A 17886-nucleotide genomic window follows, 5' to 3' on the forward strand; every position below is an offset into this window, starting at 1 on the left:
ACAAGCTAAATTTGCTGAGTGGAAGTATAATCATAAGAAAATCTGAATGAATGTAATACTGATAAAGTTTACAACATAATAAATCTGAAGGAAGAATTTGAATTACATATCATGACTAAATGATTATATATGAAGCCTCTACTATACTGACTATAGATAGTTGGGGCATGCCTCCAACTACACTAATCAATACATATGGATAATCAAAATACAACACATGAATTGCAATAGACTGGAGTCCCCGAAATAAGAAAACTCATCACCTGCTGGCTGAATGCTGAGAACTGTCTGACCCTAGTATGTGGACTACATTTGGTACCTACATTATGAAGGAATGTATCCACAAAGGCATATATGTGATCAGTATATTGGAATGTACTGAGTATATGGAGACATGCACTAAATCATAAAAATATTCAAAATATGCTTTACAACTAAGGATATAAGTTATTGACTAAAATATGCATTTAAAACATGGTTGTACATGAAAACGGTAAGTTATAGTGAAATTTATAAGTTCATAAGTTGAAAATAATTTCTTAGCTAGGAAGCGGTAGAAACATGAATACAGTATGCAAATCTCATATAATACTGAATATGCTGTAAAACTGAACTGAGGATCATGTATGGATACTGAGCATGAAAACATGAACATATAAAATTGAGAATGCAAGACCAAGTATAGCATGTACTGACATGATCTGAATAACATGAATAGTCTGTAAAATTGATTGTATAATTACTGAAATCTTATTACTTGGTCAAGAAAACCTGAACTGACGTAAACTGAATACTAACTGAAACTATAGGAGCTATCATGTAACGACATAAACCATGTGAGCTATTATGTAGTCCAACATCTGACCCACATTGAGGAGGGTTGTTCTATCTTTGCCATTGAAGTAGAACCTGAACTGGAGTGATCACAAAACTGAGCCCATATTGGGCAAGGGGAAACACTCTCTGGCGAGGCCCCAAAACCTACAGTGACACGTAGTTTTTGGGGAAGTAGGATGCGTTGAACCCATACTTCCCACTCAATGCTAAATCATACTCTAAACTAAAAGACACTAAAATACTAACTGGTGCATGCACTGATAACTGATATGCTCAAGTCATGGTATTTTGAAAACAATAGTGCATACAGATTCAGAATTAATTTTAAGCATGTAAACTGATAGTGGTAAACATGATCATAAAAAATTAAGTTTAACAATAAAATCATGAGTTGACTGATCATGACACATGTATTCAAATATAAATCATGGAATTAGAGTTTACCCGCGTAAGAATATCGGTTTGATTTTTAGTTAAAAAAAATGCGGAGTGTTACATTATCTTCCCTTAAAATCATTCATCCTCGAATGATGGGTAGAAACTTATTAAAACTTTAGTAGTATAGAATAAAGCACACATGACATGTCTTCTAATGGAGGATGTAGTTGAGTTGAAACATTAAAACTCTTATCACAAAACTAATTTCTAAGATGACTTGACTTTACTAACTATAAAGAGTTGATTCATGCTGAGAGTTTAGAACTCACTTGAAATGTTCATGATACGATCATACATATACAACTAAGAAGTGATAACTAATGCAACAAAATCACAAAAGTTACTATGGAGAAAATAAAGTACGTAACTTCTTATTAGGAATTATTCCCAATAAAACACGTATAGGAATCAAAAGAAAAGGGCTTTATGGCATCACCAAATACATTATGTAAGAACGAATCATGAGACAATAAAACTAGGGTCGTACAAGGGGTATTACACTGTATGAGTTAGAATTCTTGAAAAACTGAGATCATTCACTATACACTTGTGAACTGAATCATGACTAAATATCTGAATCGTAGACATAATGCGTGGACTAAACTGAATTCACAATTTTCATGGACATGAATGAATTACCTCATGGAATAGTCATACTCATGAAACTTCAAATAGTAAGACTTGATGGAAAAAAGGAAAACTATAGGAGATTATCTTGTCTGATTGCTAAACTGAATTGATGGCTATACAGATTAACTCATACTAAAACTTCATACTCAATTAGAGTATTTCTTCAACACTCTTGCTAAGAAGGTATAATAACATTAGGGATCAAAGAATACTTGGGCATGTTCTGAATAAGATATATGAATAAGGAATCTCAATATGGCTATAACTCTGCAATATGAAACATAGGCCTATAAAACATAAGTTAGGATAGAATTTCTAGGCCTTAAACAATGCAACTGCTAACTTTCAAGCTTAGCCAAACTTATTAAATACTCCTCAACTATACTTTTTTCTTTAAATAACATGCTCATTTGATTCAACTTATAATTCTTATATGGGTACATATATCTACTTCAGCCCAAGTCTGAGTTGAACTACATACTCCTGCCATGTTCAAGACTAACTCGAAATTACAAAGTGCCACACATAACACCATACCACTAGTCTAAGTCATTAATTCAATACCCCATGCGTGTTTAACAACTCTCATCTCAAGAATAATTCTTCTTACTACTTCAACAACTAAATTCAACATCTTACTATGAATTCACCAGTATACAATGCACCCATCCACTTATATACCAACATAATATTCTAGCCTATCATTATAAACACATATAAACTTCTGGTCAACCAACCCACCTAGAAACTTTTACAACGTTATCTAATACCTCTATCAATACTTCTATGCACTATCCCCAAGAAAACATACATGAAATTTCAAATAACCATGGCATATATCAAAAGCTCTACTTCAATGTTTCTTCAAACTTATAGCCTTACATAGAACAAGCATACAACGATTTTTTCCTAATACGAAATATTTATTCTCTTCCATCTAAATAATTATTCATCACCACTATCTTGACATACAGAGAGGTTAGTGAAAGGTTAGAACATGAGGATCTGAAGCATGAAAGAATACTATACATAACTTGGACACTTAATTGAGGCCCCAGGAATAGAGTATCCACGGCATGGATTCACTAAAGAGATCTAAACTGAGGACATACATGACATAATCTGAATTTTCCTGATCATTAAGAGTGTAGCATGAGTACCTAGAGATGAACATACTGTAAAGTATGAGTACATGAGTCATGAGTTGCATGACCTGAGTTTGGAGTTCATAAATTCATGGAATATGATTTGTACTTCTGAGTGAGCTAGAACTCCTTATACTATGAACTAAGAACGTACATAATTCGATGGAAAGAGCATGAAGATAAGCTATGATCATAGAGCTGACTTGTAAGGCATGAGTAGATGTTGTGATGATTAAAGCACAAAAATTTGTACCAGGATAAGAATGGGTTGGCCATTTTCCTTCCCTACTGATATTCTGCAATACTGGCATCACGCTACAATTTGAGAGCCTAACTTGGCTTCTTGTTCTATTATCTCCCCTTTATCTTTAACCCATCATTCTAAGTATGTGGATCCTTTTAATAAACTTTAAATTGAACTGCAGTCATTTTACACTAGAGTTTGAGATATAAAAATACACATAAATACTAAACTCACCCTGAAAGATTGTACCTAAAAATGTTAAATCCATTACTAATACTTCCTTTTGAGATAGAACTCTTAACTTTTGATAACCCCAATAGTCATAATATAACAACCTAAACACTGACTAACTTAGAATTTTTAGGAGTATCACCATACCCTGAGTTTACACCATCTAGAATTTTAACTTTTCTTTCTATTATATCAATCATCTAAGATTTAAACTTAGATTCTAACACTTAACATGAATATTCCTAATCTTTTAACGAACTATACTAACTTCATTCTTGAACACTTCCTTAATATATACTATTATTATCTTTCTTTAGCTTTAGCAATCATCATCACATACTTACACTTTTATTGACAATATACTTGCCTCACTAAACATATAATCTGCTTCTTTTTCTTCATAGCCTACTCATATCACATCTTTAAGCTTATATTTTCTCCTAAACCATGAGAATTACCATTACACCAACTTACCCAACATCAAAAACCTATAACCCATAACTTAGCTGGTAAGAACATCTTATACTACATGGCCTCATTCATACTTAACAACTCAAGGGTACTATTAAAGAATACATATTGTTAAAACTTAGAAATAATACAATCACATATCACCTTGGGTACACCTCTAGATTATACCCATATCATCTTACTTAATTTCAAATCAATAAACTTAAATTCTTGCATACATTGTTTCAAGTCTAATGATTCACCATTCATATAACCTTATTAATACATAATCTACTAAATTCAGATAAAAATTATCCCCACTTTACTGCTGCTAAACTTCTGGGTACATATTTCTAACTCTAGATCATATGATGCCATAAGATTCTGAGAAGGGATTTGAAAGCACATCTGACTTCAGCTCAATGCATAATTTTTCATGATCATGAATAAAATCCTTCGTAATTTGGAACATAAAAGCACTGGTGGGATACTTTTTGATCCAACATCTAATCCCATAGTTGTCTGCGGGGACTGTCTGAGAAAAGTCTATTGATAGGAATTTAAGTTTCACTAGTTCTGTTATCTTGAAAATAAGGTAGAGTTGACTGAATGGAGCAAGATGAGAATCTATATACGTTTCGTAGAGAACATCTCTATAGCACGATCTGAGATATAAAAGAAGGAAAATATTTCTTAAGTGCCCTGTAGCCTCTTAGAGAAAAACATAGACGTCTTCATGCCGTTCCGCAAGACTCTGCTAGATACAACTTCATAAACACCTTAGAACACTTGAAATCTGTGCTTTGATACCAAGTTTTTCACAGCCCGAGGCTGCCCCCTAGTCGTAACACAATACCTAGAATCACAAGTGATTACAAACTAACCCGTGTACTAGCATGATACTTGAGAAACTGATTTAAAATGTATATATAAGTTAAATTTGCTGAGCAGAAGTATAACTATAAGAAAATCTAAATGAATGTAACATTGATAAAGTTTACAACATAATAAATCTGAAAGAAGAATTTGAATTACATATCATTACTCTGACTGACTATCTATAAAGCCTCTACTATGCTGACTATAAATAGCTGGGATATGCTTCCAACTACCACTAATCAGTACATATGGATAATTAAAATATAACACATGAACTGTAATGGACTGGAGTCCCCAAAATAAGAAAACTCATCACCTACTAGCTGAATGCTGAGAACTGTATGACCCTGGTGTGTGGACTACATCTGGTGCCTATATTATGAAGGAATGTAGCCACAAATGCATATATGTAGTCAATATGTTGGAATGTACTGAGTATATGGAGACATGCACTAAATTATGGAAATATTCAAAACATGCTTTACAACTAAAGATATAAGCTATTTAATAAAATATGCATTTAAAATATGGTTGTACATAAAAATGGTAAGTCATAGTAAAATTTATAAGTTCATAAGCTGAAAACAATTTTGTAAGTTGGGAAACTATAGAAACATGAATAACAACAACAAACCCAGTGTATTCCCACCTAGTGGGGTCTGGGGGGGTAAGATGTACGCAGTCCATACCTCTACCTCTAAAGAAGTAGAAAGGCTATTTCCGATAGACCCCCGGCTTAAGGCACGAGATACCACACAAACACCTAGTAAGACACAGCACAAGATTACATAACATAAGTACGGCACCCAGAAGTAATATAAAACAGAGGAAAGCACACAGATTCGTAATAAAACATGGACCGCAGAATCATAACAGGAATAAAACCCCCACCAAGTAATTCCCTACACTAGTGACCCAAACTGGCCCTAGTCCTCTGCCTTAATTCGCATCCTCCAGACCTTCCTATCTAGGGTCATGTCCTTGGTGAGCTGTAACTGCTCCATGTCCCGCCTAATTACCTCACCCCAGTACTTCTTCGGCCTACCCCTACCCCGCCTAAAACCATCCAACGCTAGCCTCTCGCACCTACGGACCGGGACATCCATTCCCCTCCTCTTCACATGTCTGAACCATCTCAATCGGGCTTCCCGCATCTTGCACTCCACTGGAGTCACACCAACCTTCTCCCGGATAGTCTCATTCCAAACTCTATCCCCTCTAGTCAGCCCACACATCCAGTGCAACATCCGCATTTCTGCCACCTTCATTTTTTGGATGTGGGAGTTCTTAACTGGCCAACACTCCGCTCCATACAACATGGCCGGACGGACTACTACCCTGTAGAATTTGCCTTTAAGCTTGGACGGCACCTTCTTATCATACAGCACCCCCGACGCGAGCTTCCACTTCATCCACCCCGCCCCAATACGGTGCGAGACATCCTCGTCAATCTCACCGTTACTCTGGATCATGGACCCGAGATACTTGAAACTCTCCCTCTTACATACCTCCTGTGATTCCAGCTTCACTACTACCTCATTTTCCTGCCTCACGTCATCAAACTTGCATTCCACATGCTTTGTTTTGATTCTGCTCACCCTGAACCCTTTAGACTCAAGGGTTTGGCTCCACACCTCTAATTTGTCACTCACACCCCCTCGAGTCTCATCTATTATAACTACATCGTCTGCAAAAAACATACACCACGACACCTCCCCTTGAATACGCCGCGTCAACACATCCATCACCAACACAAATAAAAAGAGACTAAGAGTAGATCCCTGATGCAACCCTGTCAGGACAGTGAAATGCTCTGAGTCTCCTCCCGCCGTCCTCACCTGGGTTTTCGCTCCATCATACATATCCTTAATCGCTCTGATATATGCCAGCGGTACTCCACTCACCTCCAAGCATCTCCAAAGCACCTCCCTGGGGACTTTGTCGTAGGCCTTCTCCAGGTCGATAAACACCATGTGCAGGTCCTTCTTCCTTTCCCTATACTGTTCCACCAACCTCCGTACCAGGTGAATTGCCTCCGTCGTCGAGCGGCCAAGCATAAATCCAAACTGGTTTTCTGAAATAGACACTATCCGTCTCAGCCTCACCTTGACCACTCTCTCCCAGATCTTCATAGAGTGACTCAATAACTTAATCCCCCTATAGTTATTGCAACTATGGATGCCACCCTTATTCTTATAGAGAGGGATCATGGTACTCCATCTCCAAGCCTCGGGCATCTTTGCTGTCTTGAAGATTTCATTAAACAATCCAGTCAACCACCTCACACCAGCCTCTCCAACGAACTTCCAAAACTCCACCGGTATCTCATCCGGCCCCGTCGCCCTACCCCTTCGCATTCTGCGAACAGCCTGTCTAACCTCTTCTACCTTAAAACGTCTACAATAGCTAAAATTCCGACACTCCTCTGAGTGCTCTAGTTCCCCTAACACAATAGCTCTATACCCTTCGTCATTCAAGAGCCTATGAAAGTACGACTACCATCTATTCTTAATGTGGCCGTCCTCCACCAATACTCTACCGTCCTCCTCCTTAATGCACCTCACCTGATCGAGGTCACGACCCTTCCTCTCCCTAGCCTTAGCGAGTCTAAACAACTTTTTCTCCCCTCCTTTCCCTTTTAGCCCTGCATACAAGCTCTCAAAAGTGGCTGTCTTAGCTGCCGTGACTGCCGACTTAGCCTCCTTCCTCGCTAGCTTGTACTCTTTCCTGTTTACCCGCTTCTCTTCTTCGTCCTTACTCTCCATCAACTTGGTATACGCCCCTTTCTTGGTCCCCACTTTCTTCTCCACCTCTTCATTCCACCACCAATCCCCCCGATAGTGCTCGGCCCGGCCCCTAGAAACACCCAACACCTCACTTGCATTCTCCCTGATGCACCTAGCCGCCCTATCCCACATACTATCCACGTCTCCCCTACACTCCCACACCCCCATTCCCGCCAACTTCTCCCCTATCTCCTACGCATTCACTGGCGTCAGGCCACCCCACTTAATTCTAGGTCTACACTCCTTATTCCTCCTCTTTCTATTCTTCTTTATACCCAAATCCATAACCAAGAACCTATGCTGGGTCGAAAGATTCTCACTTGGGATAACCTTACAGTCCTTACACAACACCCTATCCCCTTTTCTACTCAACAAAAAGTCAATCTGGGTCCTGGCTATCGCACTTCGAAAGGTGATCAGGTGCTCGTCCTTCTTCGTGAAGCCTGAGTTCACCACCACCAGCCCAAAGGACCTCGCAAACTCCAATAGGGTAGCCCCCTCTTCATTTCTCTCCCCAAAACCAAAACCACCATACATATCACCAAAGCCTCCCGGTAGCGCCCCGATGTGCCCGTTGAAATCTCCTACTACAATAATCTTCTCCGAGCTAGGCACGCCTCTCACCACCTCCTCCAAAGCCTCTCAAAACCGCATCTTCTCCTCCCCCCCGATCCCACTTGCGGCACATAGGCACTACACACGTTTAGGGTAAACCCCCGAATGACCAGCTTAATAGTCATCAACCTATCGTTGATCCTCTTCACCTCTACTACCTGACCTCTAAGCTCTTCATCTACTAAGATGCCAACTCCATTCCTACGCCTCTCGCTCCCAGAGTACCACAACTTGTAACCATCCATATTCCTAGCCTTAGACCCTACCCACTTGGTCTCCTGAACACACGCAATATTGATCCTCATCTTCCTAAGAATCTTCACAAGCTCTATGGACTTACCCTAAAGGGTCCCTATATTCCAAGACCCAACCCTCAGCCTATCGTCACTATCCTCACGCCCTCCACTACCCCCCCTCCCGCGGTTAAACCTTGGCCTCCCTCCCCCTCCCGCCCTTCCCTCATCCCCCGCCCCCACCACGGCCCCATGCCCCAACCCCCTTGGACATGACCCTATCCACCCATTACCGCCCACAGCCACAACTACACGAAAGTATAAGAAACTATAAAGATAATATAAAGGTATACAGATATAAACGATGGTAGCAGCAAGAAATACAAGGCTCATACAAATTCAAAGAAATACTCCAGAAACAAAACTATACTCAATTAGGGGGCAAACACCACTAGACTCAAAACCCACAGCCCCAAATACAGATTCCCGAGCCGATAACCCAATCCAACGTAGTGCAAGAAATGACCACAACAACAGCAATAACAGACAACAGAGCATGATGATGAACATGTTGTAAAACTGAACTGAGGCTCATATATGGATACAGAGCATGAAAATATGAACATGTAAAATTGAGAATATAAAACCAAGTATAGCATGTATTGACAGGATCTAAATAACATGAATAGTCTGCAAAATTGATTGTATAATTACTGAAATCTTATTACTTGGTCAAGAAAACCTGAACTGAGATAAACTGAATACTGGCTAAAACTGTGGGAGGTATAATATAACCGACATAAACCATGTGAGCTATCATGCAGTCCAATTCCTGACCCACGTTGATGAGCGTTGTTTTATTTTTACCATCGTAGTAAAACCTTAACTGGAGTGGTCATTAAACTGAGCCCATGTTGGGCAAGGGGAAACACTCTCTGGTGAGGCCCCTAAACTTATGGTGGCACGTAGTTTCTTGAGAAGTAGGATGAGCTGAATCAATGCTAAATCCTACTCTCAATTGAAAGACACTGAAATACTAATTGGTGCATACACTGATAATTGATAAGCTCAGTTCATGACATTTTGAAAACAACAGTGCATACAAATTCTAAAGTAATTATAAATATGTAAACTGATAGTGTTCGACATGATCATAACAAATAGAGTTTAACAATAAATCATGAGTTGACTGACTCATTACTTAAAAGGTCTGAAATATAAGTAAACATGTAGGTATCAGGTGTTCATAACCCGCCAACACTGAATGATTATAAAACGTCAATAAAAACACTTAGAACAGTGAAGTAAGATCATAATTCAAAGACCCAAAATATCATATATTTTAATAGTCTGATTAGTTTCATGAATTTAAATATGGGAATGAGTTAACGTTGAGAAAATATCATGTTTATACAGTTTAAAGCATTATTTGAGAATTTTGACATGATGTTATCTAAACATGACCTAGGGTTTTTGAACTTCAAGTATGTAGGAACATGATTCACATGGGATAAAATTATTAACATGGCGTGAATGTAAAACTAATGAGAAAACATGGATAAATTTCATAATTTACTTGAAAGTTGATCATAATTAGAGTAAAATTCATACTTGAATCAAAAAGAGGGTTTTTGGGCCCAATGGGTGAAAGGAACCCATTGATGAATACCCCACATACCTCAATCACTTAAATTCTTGAAGAAAACTTGAACTTGGAACTTAGATTCTTGAGTTATTAAGAAATGAAACTTGACTTTTGTTCTTGAGAAGAAAAGAGGGGTTTTGAATCATGTATTGGACGTTTCGGGTTAAGAGAATGTAAATAACGTGTTTTAATACCCCTTCATTCATTTAAGAATGATTAGGGATGGTTTAGGGGGGTAAAATGAGTTGAGCATCCTTAAACTAAGTCAAAATGAAAAATTTTTGGCACTGTACTTTTGCTGGGCGGCGCATAGCCAAAGCACACCTGAGGGTGTGCAGCGCACAACAAAAGCGCATCCTATCCAGTGGATATTGTCATTTTTCATACGATGCACGACCTTATCATGGTCATAACTTTTCGCTCGGGTATCGGATTAAGACGAAATTGATATCATTGAAAAGATAATTTAATTATGTATAATTTGGTGGGTCTTGAGATGGAAAATTACACATATATAAATAGTTATACATGTTCAAATATGAAATTTGTAGAATCGAATACCAAAATTTTGTTGAATCAAAGGCTCTTAGCTTAACTTTGCTATAAATGATTCATATGTACATTTTTCCAATTCATAAGCACTTTTCAAACTAGGCTAATGATCTGACACATGTATTCAAATACAAATCATGGAATTATAGTTTACACACGTAGGAACAACGATTCGATTTCTAGCTAAAAAATGCGGGGTGTTACAGCTAATCTGTAGAGACTTTTCTTATGCAGGTCAAAAATCCAAAGCCACCCACTATTTGGGTTATCCCATGTAATTTCCTAGTTTTTATTACCTACTCTGTGAGTCCGGTGCCTAAATATACTACAATAGTTATAAAGTAACAAAAATATGTCATGTTTTTTTTTTAAAATAAAATATAGAGGGGTTGTTTGATAGGGTATATTAGGAGAAATAGTTCATTTATAATGTATGATATTATTTAATAATATGTTTGATAGAATTTTGGACCTACGTATAACTAATACACCTTTCATTTGGTGGTATTAGTAATACATAAGATTTAATACCATGAGATTAATATATGTAAAGATAAAAATATCCGTCAAATTCTTTTAAGTATTTTTCAAAATTATTTTCTTGGTTTATTTTTTATATTTTACTAATAAATTTACTTAGATAAATTTGCCTACAAATTTTATTATTTAGAGAGAGTTGTTCATTACTAAATAAAATTCAATATCAATTGATACGATATTTGAAATATGAGTTGTTTATTTACCCTCAAATTATTTAAGTGAGGATATAAAAAAAACACTTCTAAGAATAAATAATAGAGTTTTTTTTAAAAAAAATACACAAAGGTATGGAGGGTATTTTTATAAAAAAGATAATAATTTTAAAGAAATAAGGCAATACAAATTATTTTTAATATATTAAACCAAACATTAGATAAAAAATAAGCTCACTATTACTAATTCAATATTACTACTGCATTACTAATACACTCTATTCAACACTATTCTTATACACACTACCAAACGACCTTAAATAGTCTTAAACTCTTAATACACAAATTATATGCGCTATATAACTTTAACTTTTAATGGACTGAAGTTAACAAAAAACGACCCTAGATAGTCTTATAGTCTTAATGCACAAATTATATGCGCTATAATAGAAAGGAGGTCTTATTACCTCCTTGAACTATAACGAAAGTTGTTGAGACAAAACTCAATTTAAAGGAGATTTTATTATCCTCTAAATATTTTAAAGTGCAATAAATACACCATTCAGTGCTGATGTGACACAAAGAGTGTGTTCGCTCTCTTGGAAGTAAGTGAAGGACGAAAAATGAGGCAAAAATCTAATCAATATGGACACATATCCCTTTCTAATTGAATATTTTATAATTACTTAATACACATAATTATAAAAATTAAAGCTTGTATATATTTAATTATTTTTCTTTCTTTATTTTTGGAAATTATTTCTCTTCTCATTTTTAAACTTTTATATTTTTTCCCTTTCTATTTCATTAATTTCTTATCTTTTCAATTTTAACAATTTTGAAAAATTATGTTTCTTTAAGAAAACAAGAAAATAAAATAAAAATTCCTTTGTTTAACATTTTTTATTTGATTTGCTTCATTTTTTTATTTTTTGTTGCATCCGTACGAAGTTAGCTTATTTTAAATACAAAATATTGAAATGAAATTTGAATCAAATTCAAAGAAAATGTAAAGAAAATAAAAAATTTAAATAAGTAATAAAAATAATAAGAAGGTAACAAACTAAAAACAATTATGTGCATGTTGATAATATTTTAAATATAAAAAGAAATAAGAAGGAAAGTGAAAATGAAAAAAATTGTGTCTTTGAAAATATTAATACAAGAAAAAAATAAGATGACATGAAAAAATTAATTGTATTTGGAAAGATATTAAATACAAGCGAAGAGAAATAAAAAAAGTACATGTATTTGAGAAAGTTTTAAATACAAGGCAAAAAAATAAAAAAATTATGTGTATTAATTTATTTTAAATATAAGACAAAGAAAATAAGAATAAGTAACTAAAAAAACTTTTTAAAAAATATCTATACACGTGGCGGCGCGTGTATAATACCACAACTAATTGAATTGGGTTGTGGTGTCACGCCAGCATTGAAGAACGTATTATTACACTTTAAAATAATTCGGAAGAGGGGAGAAGGAGGGGAAGGGGGGAGTAATAGGACCTCCTTTAAATTGAAGTGTATCTCAACAACTTTTGTTAGACTTCAAAGGGGTAAAAATGTCTTTTCTCTAACGTTTAATGGGCTGAGGTTAACTTTGCTAACTATATACACAAGTGTAATGCACTAATTACATGCGCTGTATAACTTTTAATGGACTGAAGTTAACTTTGTTAACTATTTACAGAAGTGTATAGCACATAACGTTAACTTTGTTAACTATTTACATAAGTGTATAGCACATAACTTTTTTTTGCCTTTTATTTTTATATACTACACAAATTATACGCTATATTTTAAAAAAAGTATATGGTGCATGTAACTTATGCGCTATATTACTTACAATAATAAGAGGGAATAGGAGGAGAAGCAGCTAACTCTCCGTTAACATGCCTGCTTTTTTTATCTACTTCATCAGCTATTTTCTTTGTGATTTTATTATATCATCTCTAATTAATTATTATAATTTATTTATGTATTAAAAATTAATTATATTTATTAAAAAATAAAATAAATATATATGACATGTATACTTCAGCTGCTTCACTCATAATTTGACTATATCACCCATAGTTAATTATTAAAAGTCATCTAAATAGTAAAAGCTAATATTAAAAAATTAGTATAAAGTCATGTAAGTATTAAAAAATTAATAATATTTAATGTTAAATTTACTTGATGTTTTATATGATGCCCATTTAATTTTTTTTTCACAAGTATTTTGGTATAATAATTTTGTTATATCACTTCTAATTAGTTACTATAAGTCATCTAAGACATGTCCTCCACTGTTGCAATCGTGATTTTATTATGTCACTCCTAATTAATTATTATGACAATTTAAGCATTGTGTCACCTAAATTGAGACTTAAGTAATTATTTTCTTTAAAAAGAAAAAAGAAAAACAAAATCTTTTTGAAATGAATAAATAAATAAATCTTATCACTTATAATTAGTTATTATAAGTCATTTAAGATATGTCTGCTTCGCTGTTTCAATCGAGATTTTACTATTTCACTCCTAATTAATTATTATGACCATTTAAACATGGTGTCGCTTAAATTCGGACTTGAGTAATTATTTTCCTTAAAAAAAGAAAAATAAAATCTATTTAAAATAAATAAATAAATAAATCTTATAATTTAATTATTATTATAATATTAATTTATTATAAATATTGGGCTCGTGCATTGTACGGGCTACTCATAATTAGTCTTTTATAAAAGAGTCTTATTCTCCGTTGGTTCCCTCTTCCATTAACCAAAATACCATAAGAAGTTACCCCTAAAAGCTGATGGTCCCGATCCCAAAAGCACTCGTTTTCAATTAAAAATATAGATAAGTCAAAATAAAAGGTGTGTTAAATGTAATAGTGAAGATTCTATTATCAATTTTGTCAAAAAGTGATTTTTTCCGCAACTTGGATTGAATTTTAATTTCCACTGGTGTAACGATCCTTTTCGTTGTTAAGTGTAAGCTAGTGTTTCAAAATTTGGATTAAGATTTTTCCTGAATTGAGAGTTGAAAATTTCAGGATAGGCTAGTCTTGGATGAAATTCAAGTCTTATGTGGTCTATGGTTGTCACGATTCGAACCAGGGCCTAGTCGTGACAAGTATCTTAAGCACACCATAGACTGGAGACACCTCCTTAGCCTAACCTCAAGAGCACAATAACCATAATAAAACGGAAGCGAATCAAGATAGTAATAAAAGATAAATAAGTCAAATGACAGTTTCTAAGAGTCAAAACCAACACTATAACCCACACTTTTTTTCACAAAAACCTTTAAAAATCCGAATATCAAACTATGTCAGGACATGCCCCCGACTATGATAAAAAGAACCAAATGAAATACAAAAATAATAATAAAACTAGTGAAATGACAGGGCCTTCCGAAAGATGGAAGCTCACCACTTCACAACATATCCACGAAAGTAATCAGCCACCTAACGCTGCACAGGAGCAATAGAAAATCCTTCGAAACTACATCATGAATGATGTAACATCCAAGGACAGTCAGTAGGATAATCACTGGCATGTAACTAAAAAAAAGTGATAAAATAATGTTATTACCAAAATTCAGTCATAAACCACGTGCACCACATCCACATACACACATTTATATGTGTGTGTGTATAGAATGTCTGAATAGGGACAAGAGTCATGAATATGAGAATTTAAAGATTTAACCTGAATTGTGTAGCTCGATCCATTTAATTAATCCATTTAAAATATATGCTTTTCGTAAAGTAATAATTGGGAAAGAGTAACATGCCGGAAATATAAGAGTTATGGAGAGAATTCCCTTGAGAGCTCTAATTGATGAACTTCTTGAAAACCCTAAGTTTATTGCTTGAGAAAATTTATGAAGTTTGAGAGTATTTTTTATTGTATTATGAATGAGAACCTTAATGTGCTTTATGGTCATGGGGTTCAAGAAAGGAAAAAAGGGAAATTGACCAGAATGCCCTTAATGAAAAGACTGAAAAATCTCCACCCAGTCACTACAGGTAACCTTGCAACTTATAGGATCACCTGATAACTCGTAAGGTCCCACTCGTAGTATGGATAGTGTCTAGGACCAGCAACAATGACTTGGTTATGAGTCGTACCTTACCACTCGTACTCAATCATTACAACTCGCAAAGTCTAGTCGTAGTCAAGGCATACACAATTGGGCATCACATGGATTTGGCAACAGAAGGCACCATAGACTCATTTTGAGTATTTACGACTCGTTAGAAGTCACTCGTACTTAGGATAGAAAACTTAGCCACACACACGGGTCAGGATATGATTGGGTCCATAAGACCCATCAAGACTCCCCACAACTCATAAAAGAAGTCGTAGTCTGGGCAGTGAGGATAAAATTTCAAAAAGTCTTAAGAACAAAAAATCTAGGGTGTTACAACAATTTAGTCACACCTACCTCAAACCACCCTATAGGATATCTACACCTCCTATTATGAAGAGCCTCAAAAGAAGCCATTTGAATGCTAGAATGATAACTATTATTGTACTCAAACTCAATAAAAGGCAAATGATCAATCCAACTACCTTTAAAATCAATCATACACGCCTTTAGCATATCCTTCAAAGTCCTAAATACATTTTGCTTGTCCATCCACTTGAGGGTGGAAAGCGGGGCAAAGGTTCACCTGAGTACCCAAACCTTTCTGATACAAATGCTAGAAATAAGAAGAAAATTGCGTACCTCCGTCTGAAATGATGGACACTGGCACACCATGCTTTTTCACAATATCCTGAATGAACAACTTAGCATAATCCTTTCCTGAGTAGTTAGTCCTTACAAGCAAAAAGTGAGCGGACTTAGTCATTCTATCCATAATGACCCAAATAGAATCATGCTGATTCCGAGATCGTAGAAGACCGGTAATGAACTTTATAGTGATCATCTTTCACTCCTGAGTAGTTAGTCCTCACAGGCAAAAAGTGAGCGGACTTAGTCATTTTATCCATAATGACCCAAATAAAATCATGCTGATTTTGAGATCGTAGAAGACCAACAATGAAATCTATATTGATCATCTCTCACTTATACATGGGTAACTTTATTTCTTAAGACATGCCACTAGGCCTCAAATGTTCGATCTTAACTTGCTAACGAACCACACACTTAGCCACAAAGTTCACCATATATCTCTTCATATTATTCCATCAGTAAATCTCCTTCAAGTCGTGATACATCTTAGTTGAACCCATATGAACTACATATCTAGACTTATAAGCCTCAGTTAAAATCCTCTCCTGTAGTCCATTAATATCAGGAAAACATAACCTTCTTCGATATCTCAAAATATCATCTCCTCCAATATCGAATGTCATAACCTTTTACTGACCCATATCATCCTTAATCTACATAAGTATGGGGTTCATAACCTACTTCTTCTTCACCTCAGCAATAATAAATAATTTAACAACTTCCTAAATAATTACTCCTCCATCCTCAGAGTCCAAGAGACAAACTCTAGAGTTAGCCAGTATATGAATATCCTTCACCAACTTTTTTTTCTCCTCATCAATATGAGATAAACTCTCCATAGACAACCTGCCAAGAGCATCAACAATAATATTAGATTTACCTGGATGGTTGTGAAGGCTCATGTCATAATTAAGTAGCTCAAGCCACCACCTTTGCCTGAGGTTCAATTACTTCTACGTAAACGCATACTACAAGCTCTTATGGTCTAAATAAATATCCACATGCACCCCATACAGATAATGGCACCAGATCTTCAAGGAAAAAAGCACAACCGCCAACTTCAAGTCGTGAGCCAAATAATTTCTCTCATGAACCTTAAGCTACCTAGAAGTATAGGCTATAACCCTACTATACTGCATCAAAACACAACCCAGTCCTACACGAGACAGATCACAATACACAATAAAACCATTAGTACCCTCAGGCAGGATCAACACCAGCGCAGTAGTCAACTTATCCTTCAGTTTCTCAAAACTACCCTTACAAGTATTGGACCACAAGAAGACCTTTTTCTGAGTCAACTTTATTTGTGAAGCAACAATAGATGAGAAAATCTCTTCAAATCTCCTATAGTACTCGGCCAAGCCCAAAAAACTTCTAATGTTAGTTAGAATCATGGGTCTAGGCCACCTCTTAACTTTCTCAACTTTTTGTGGATCCATCTTAATCCCTTCACTAGAAACTACATGCCCAAGAATGGTCATAACGCTTAGCCAAAATTCACAGTTAAAATATTTTGCATATAACATCTGGTCTTTAAGAGTCTGCAATACAATTTGGGGGTGATTGACATGATCCTCCTCACTCTTGGAATACATCAAGATGTCATTAATGAAGACTACAATAAATAAGTCCAAAAACTGCTTGTAAACCTAATTCATAAGATCCATAAAGGTAGATAGAGCATTAGTCAATCCAAATAACATAACTAAGAACTCATAATGTCTATATCGAGTTTGTAAAGCAGTCTTAGGAATATTGGCCTTCAAAATTTTCAAC

The sequence above is a fragment of the Capsicum annuum genome, chromosome 4 (genome assembly GCF_002878395.1).
Source record: "Capsicum annuum cultivar UCD-10X-F1 chromosome 4, UCD10Xv1.1, whole genome shotgun sequence".
NCBI lineage: Eukaryota > Viridiplantae > Streptophyta > Magnoliopsida > Solanales > Solanaceae > Capsicum > Capsicum annuum.